Raw genomic sequence first — 7,523 nt, 5'->3', positions numbered from 1 at the left:
TAGTTTGGCAATGTGGGCGTTCAAACCCAGTGTACGCGGATGAGAGACTGAGTACTTTCTTGACCTACTCATAGTGTCTGGGAGGGTGAGCTGGACTTGAGAGCTGCATATGGTGGAAGTAGCGGTGGACAGGGCGGACTGAGAGAGGGTTGATGATGGTGATGGAGTTGGTGTTCTTTCTGATGGCCTAGAATCAGTCTTTCGTTGATATAACAGTGGGATTCCCTGACTGCTGTGGCCTTGCAACGACACCTCAACATTTGCTGCTGTGCTAACCGGTGGGCTTACAGTGGGGGAAACAATGTAGCGTTGATGACTACCTTCGTTGTGATCAGTTGCACATGTGGCACTTGAGGTTTGGTGTTGTGTCCACGCTTGCAAGTGCATGCTGGTTAAATGTCTAAGCATGCAACTGGTATTCAAATTTTTCAGATTTTTCCCTCGGCTAAAGGTCTTTGCGCACTTCTTACAGATAACCTTGGCCTGATCATGAGGATTTTGTTCAAAAAAGTGCCACACTGCACTCTTCCTACTTTGGCAGACATTTTGCGGCCTAGCACGCTGTGATCTTTTGACCCTCTGGACAAGCTGTCCAGCAACTCTTTTGATGTTTGGAACCTGTCTTTGGAGTGCTCCGGGCCTGCCAGATAACAGCTGTTGCGATGTCGATGTCTGCTGTGGATGCTCCTCATCTGAGCTATTGGAAGCAGCACCCTCTTCCCCCAATGGATGCCAATCTGGGTCAACAACTGAGTCATCCATCACCTCCTCTTCTATGTCATGTGCACCTTTCTCTGTGTCACCGTGTATGGTGGTATAGTGTGCGGGAAGGGGCACCTGAGTCTCATCAGGGTCAAAATCTGGCTCTGTACACTGCGAGGACAATGTAGTGCTCTGAGTGAATGTACCAGCAGAATCATCCATCAGCGGCTGTGCATCAGTGCACTCCATGTCAGATTCATCTTGGCCTGGGTAATTCACCATTTGACTTGATAATCCAGGCATGGTATGTGAAAACAGCTCCATGGAGTAATCAGTAGTATGGCCTGCGTCATCCTTCAATCTTGGTTGGGGTGAAGGACACAAGGAAAGGTGTGGTTCATGAACATGAGCCTCCAATGATGACTCAGTGCTTTTACTTTTTACAACTGAAGAAGAGGAGGCGATAGAGCTGGAGGCTGAGTCAGCAATGTAAGACAAAACTTTTTCCTGATGCTCTGCCTTTAAAAGCGGTTTGCCAACTCCTAGAAAACTAAGCGTTCGAGTCCTTATGTAGCCAGACGATGACGCAGGGTCAGCACCTCCTGCATTCGGTCCTATTTTGCTCTTGCCACTACCATCAGATCCACCACCAACACCATCATTACCAGCTGCCAACCCCCGCCCAATTCCACGGCCTCTTCCACCAGCCTTCCTCATTTTTGGTAGAAATGTAGACAAAATCCAACAAACTATATAGTAATGTAAAACAAGGTACAAGGTGTCTATAGGACAGGGGAGTTTTAGAATTTCTGCACACACTTGTGGACAGTGGACACTTGTGGATTGTGTGCGGCCCACTGATATCTGAGCGCTATGTGACACGCTCGATGGCACAGCTGTGACCAAAGTGACGAGAGGATAATGGAGATTTTGAATCTCTGCTTACACTTGTGGACAGTGGACACTTGTGGATTGTGTGCGGCCCACTGATATCTGAGCGCTATGTGACACGCTCGATGGCACAGCTGCCTGTGACCAAAGTGACGAGAGCATAATGGAGATTTTGAATCTCTGCGTACACTTTTGGACAGTGGACACTTGTGGATTGTGTGCGGCCCACTGATATCTGAGCGCTATGTGACAGGCTCGATGGCACAGCTGCCTGTGACCAAAGTGACGAGAGGATAATGGAGATTTTGAATCTCTGCGTACACTTGTGGACAGTGGACACTTGTGGATTGTGTGCGGCCCACTGATATCTGAGCGCTATGTGACACGCTCGATGGCACAGCTGCCTGTGACCAAAGTGACGAGAGGATAATGGAGATTTTGAATCTCTGCGTACACTTGTGGACAGTGGACACTTGTGGATTGTGTGCGGCCCACTGATATCTGAGCACTATGTGACACGCTCGATGGCACAGCTGCCTGTGACCAAAGTGACGAGAGGATAATGGAGATTTTGAATCTCTGCGCACACTTTTGGACACTGGACACTTGTGGATGGTGTGAGGCCCACTGATATCTGAGCGCTATGTGACACGCTCGATGGCACAGCTGCCTGTGACCAAATTGACGAGAGGATAATGAAGATTTTGAATCTCTGCGTACACTTGTGGACACTGGACACTTGTGGATTGTGTGCGGCCCACTGATATCTGAGCGCTATGTGACACGCTCGATGGCACAGCTGCCTGTGACCAAAGTGACGAGAGGATAATGGAGATTTTGAATCTCTGCGTACACTTGTGGACAGTGGACACTTGTGGATTGTGTGCGGCCCACTGATATCTGAGCGCTATGTGACACGCTTGATGGCACAGCTGCCTGTGACCAAAGTGACGAGAGGATAATGGAGATTTTGAATCTCTGCGTACACTTTTGGACACTGGACACTTGTGGATTGTGTGCGGCCCACTGATATCTGAGCGCTATGTGACACGCTCGATGGCACAGCTGCCTGTGACCAAAGTGACGAGAGGATAATGGAGATTATGAATCTCTGCGTATACTTTTGGACACTGGACACTTGTGGATTGTGTGCGGCCCACTGATATCTGAGCGCTATGTGACACGCTCGATGGCACAGCTGCCTGTGACCAAAGTGACGAGAGGATAATGGAGATTTTGAATCTCTGCGTACACTTTTGGACACTGGACACTTGTGGATTGTGTGTGGCCCACTGATATCTGAGCGCTATGTGACACGCTCGATGGCACAGCTGCCTGTGACCAAAGTGACGAGAGGATAATGGAGATTTTGAATCTCTGCGTACACTTTTGGACACTGGACACTTGTGGATTGTGTGTGGCCCACTGATATCTGAGCGCTATGTGACACGCTCGATGGCACAGCTGCCTGTGACCAAAGTGACGAGAGGATAAGGGAGATTGGATTGCTTTTAAAAAAGCAGTTTGCGGAGCAGTGGGTAAACAGCAATGCCATCGTGTCAGGAAGCCTTAAAAGGCAGCCCAACAACCAACACCACTGATACACCACAATATAGCCTCCCCTTGCACTGCACACACAGTGACTTGTGTGTTGTGCAGGCCAAATCGCTAGCAGCAGAAGCAGTTTTTTTGTCTTCTTCCCTGCCTAACGCTCTCCCTACAGAATCAGCAGCAACCTCTCCCTATACTAAGATCGGCAGAAGTAAGATGGCGGTCGGCGTGCACGCCCTTTTATACCCCCTGTGACGCCCACCAAAGCAAGCCAATCACTTGCATGCCCTTCTGAAAGATGGTGGTGACCCGTGCCTATGTCATCACGTTGCCCACAGTGTCCGTGGATCCTGATTGGCTGAAAAAGAGCGCAAAACAAACTTTTGAAACGCGACTTTGGCGCGTAAGTCGCCGACCTCGTGGCCGACCTCATCCTAGGGTTGGGTTTCGTTTCATGAAACCCGACTTTGCCAAAAGTCGGCGACTTTTGAATTTTTTCGACCCGTTTCGCTCAACTCTAGTCCTATCAGTTCCCCTTGTTTTCTCCCCTACCTTTTGGAAGATAAAGTTGTCAGCAAGAGAGGATAAGAATTTCCTTGACCTGTTAGTTTTGCCTGAGAGAGATTCCCAACAAATGTCTGGATAGTTGAAATCACCCATGACAACTATGTCATATTTTTTGGAGAACTTGGCCATTTGATGCATAAAGAGTTCATCCATATCTTCAGCTTGCACAGGTGGCCTGTAGTAAATGCCTACAATGGTGTCCTTTCCATTGTTCTGTCCTTGTATTTTTACCCAATCAGTTTCCACAGAACTCCCAGTCTCTGAAGCTTGGATCTCTGTGCAGATATACGCGTTTCTAACATGCAATGCGACACCTCCTCCTCGTTTATCAAGTCTGCTTCTTGCAAATAAGTTGCATCCTTCTAGTCTTGTATTCCAATCATGTGTATTGTCCCACCAAGTTTCAGTGATTCCAATGACATCATATTTCTTCACTTATCCCAGAAGGCACTGGGAATATGCAAATGATCTCCTCAGGACTCTTCCCCTGGTTTTCCAATTTCCTCTTTTCAGCTGGGCCTGAGGCTCCATGGCAAATGGGGGGGTGCATGAACAATTAAGTAGAATTGTTGAATAGTTCGTGACGCCACCTGTGGTGCTCGGCAAGGGAGATGCTAAGCCGACGCTGCATTCAGATCCTCTGGGACTGGTGGTGTGCTGCAGCCAAGATGGTGAAGTTCCTCACAGGTGGAGGTGTAGTCCAAGGGCTGTGTGGATGTAGGGATAGCTGAGAGGCGCAGGCAGTGTAGAAGCTGGTACCCAGATGTAGCGGTACCAGGTGTGTTGGCGCAGGAATGAATGGAGGACACCGGGGCTTGTAGTTCCAAAGCTTTACTCACAGTCTGTTGTACACACCGGTGCCTGCCTCCATGCTGTGTCCTCCGGGTCAGAGGCTCAATCAACCTCCAGGCCAGATGGAATGCTCCCTTCCAATGCTCAACATGCACCTTTCTGAACGTCTCCTCTATAGCGCCTTTAAGTGAAGTACTCCTAGTACTGAGTTACACTGGAGTTCCTCCTGACAGATGTTTCCAAGAACTCTACTTGTACGGCAGACAGCTGTAGCCTGCTTCGGGGACTCCTCTCTCCTGAATCCCAGCTCACTATCCAAGTTGCTGTTGTGCCCCCAAGTCTTAGATGGGAGTAGTGCATTTACAGCCAACTACTCCACCTGTGTCTGCTGCAGAACCATTAGTGTCCATACAACCTCGGGGACCGGGCCCCGGCAATGCGCTTAGAACTTCTACGTAGAGTTCTTCCTCTAACCCACGTCCTCTGTTCCCTTTATCTCCTACGTTCCGTACTAGTCTTTCCTTCTTATGTAAGATCAGGTTTCTGTTCAACGTCTTTCTCCTTCTTTCCTTTCCCGTCCCAGCAGACCCAGGTCGCTGAGGCAGCTGCAGCACTCCTTCCTCTATCCCTCTCTCAGGGATCTTCTTTCCTCACTCCTTTCTGAGTGACTCTCCGACTGACTGACTCCAAATCCTACACCTTCCCGCTCTTTTATGTATTCTAAACTCCACCCGCCTCCCAGCACGTTTAGTGTTCCAAGCAGGGAGCCGCAATGTGGCTTTAATGAACTACCATGTTGTGTGGGATGCGAGTGTTGGAGCGTGGTTAGGAGCCTCCAACTCACCTAGATGGTGGGGTACCACACCTCAGGAGGAGGTGCAGTACCTCTGTGGCAACTGAACCCTCAGGGGCACCACAAAAGCAGGAGCAGGTAAGAGAGATCAGATACAGGGAGGAGGGAGCAGGAGCAGTGAGGAGAGATCAGATACAGAGATGTGAGAGCAGGAGGAGGTAAGAGAGATCAGATACATTGATCAGAGAGCAGGAGGAGGTAAGAGAGATCAGATACAGGGAGGAGAGAGCAGGAACAGGTAAGAGAGATCAGATACAGAGATGTGAGAGCAGGAGTAGTGAGGAGAGATCAGATACAGGGAGGAGAGAGCAGGAGGAGGTAAGAAAGATCAGATACAGAGAAGAGAGAGCAGGAGGAGGTAAGAGAGATCAGAGACAGGGAGGAGAGAGCAGGAGCAGTGAGGAGAGATCAGATACAGGGAGGAGAGAGCAGGAAATGGTAAGAAAGGTCAGATACAGGGAGGCGAGAGCAGGAGCAGGTAAGAGAGATCAGATACAGGGAGGAGAGAGCAGGAACAGTGAGGAGAAATGAGATACAGGGAGGAGTAGGAGCAGGTAAGAAAGATCAGATACAGAGAAGAGAGAGCAGGAGGAGGTAAGAGAGATCAGAGACAGGGAGGAGAGAGCAGGAGCAGTGAGGAGAGATCAGATACAGGGAGGAGAGAGCAGGAAATGGTAAGAAAGGTCAGATACAGGGAGGCGAGAGCAGGAGCAGGTAAGAGAGATCAGATACAGGGAGGAGAGAGCAGGAGGAGATGAGAGATAACAGGCAGTCAGAGGAGATTGCAGTGAGTAGTAGGTACATTACTAGACATTCAGGGAGGAGAGTCTGTACAGGGCAGAGTGATGTGACACCTTCTCCTCCTCCAGGCAAGCGTTGGTGGTATAGTGGTGAGCATAGCTGCCTTCCAAGCAGTTGACCCGGGTTCGATTCCCGGCCAACGCAGCTATTTTGTGGGTTTCTAAAAGATTTATAGATTTTTCCATATGACTGATCTTTATTAACCCCTTTCTTCCCTGCACAGGACCGTGGGCGAAGGTACCTCAGCAGATATATAAATGGAATATATGAGGATTTCTCTTTCTGATTATGAGGGGTTAACCCCTTATATGAAAGATGAAAATATTTTACCAAAGTAAAAAACAAATAAGATCATAATCTCTCATAATATTAGCGTGCGCTTGGAGCACTCATAAAGAAGAGGGAAATCTAAATTAGATGTTTATAGAAAAATAAAAAAAAACCCTCTTATAAGTGCTCTTTATGTAGCTGGATAATAGCGAGAAAATAGCAATTAGAAATAGACAATTGTAAGACCTCAGAAGAAGTGCTTAAGGGAAAATATATATATATATAGATGCTGGTGGCAATCTTAGTTCCAACCTGAACAATCATTAAAAACTAGAAAGGCATGAGTGAGGGTAAAAACCTGAAATCACTGAACAGGTTATATACGGCAGGGTACTTCTCCCTGATAGCAGCTTAAAAAAAAAAAAAGTCAAAGTCAAATTGCAGCCTGTGAACGGCTGTGCAGAGTAGCCGCAATAGTAAATGCACAAGTCAGAGAGCGGTACCTGTAAAGATAATGTGATGTGAAGTCCTCACTCCAGTAAGCGGTGCAGGTTAAAATAGCGCTTTTTGCGCTTGGAAAAAGAGAGGGGGGGTTTGTACACAGGGGTATAGACGAGTTACAGGGGCTGCCCCGGCCGGTGGCAGCCTCCTGTCAGTGTACCTCCAGCTGTGGAGCAGACGTGAGTGGCCTCTCGTGCTCCCGGCATCTGTGAGCTGCTCCAGGTATACAGGACCTTCGTGATGTGAGTCAGCAGAGGACCACTTGCTGGTGGTTGCAGCGGGGACCAATGGACTTTCCAACATGTTTCAAAGACTAACTGTCTTCTTCCTCAGGGTGCAGATAAGAGACATCAGATACAGGGAAGAGAGAGCAGGAACTGTGAGGAGAGATCAGATACAGGGAGGAGAGAGCAAGAGGTAAGAGAGATCAGATACAGGGAGGAGAGAGCAGGAGGAGGTAAGAGAGATCAGATACAGGGAGGAGAGAGCAGGAGCAGTGAGGAGAGATCAGATACAGGGAGGAGAGAGCAGGAGCAGTGAGGAGAGATCAGATACAGGGAGGAGAGAGCAGGAGCAGTGAGGAGAGATCAGATAC

General features: G+C 48.7%; 1 non-coding gene across 1 annotated transcript; it reads left to right on the top strand.

Moving 5' to 3' along the window:
* The first annotated feature begins 6,229 nt into the window (after positions 1-6,229).
* TRNAG-UCC (transfer RNA glycine (anticodon UCC)) lies at positions 6,230-6,301 on the top strand. The gene has a single exon. It is a non-coding gene; the product is annotated as a tRNA-Gly (tRNA).
* Positions 6,302-7,523: the final 1,222 nt, after the last annotated feature.

Source organism: Dendrobates tinctorius, unplaced genomic scaffold, assembly GCF_039654945.1.
Source record: "Dendrobates tinctorius isolate UK_male_01 unplaced genomic scaffold, ASM3965494v1 ptg000251l, whole genome shotgun sequence".
Classification (NCBI taxonomy): domain Eukaryota; kingdom Metazoa; phylum Chordata; class Amphibia; order Anura; family Dendrobatidae; genus Dendrobates; species Dendrobates tinctorius.
This window is presented reverse-complemented; position numbering and strand designations above follow the sequence as displayed.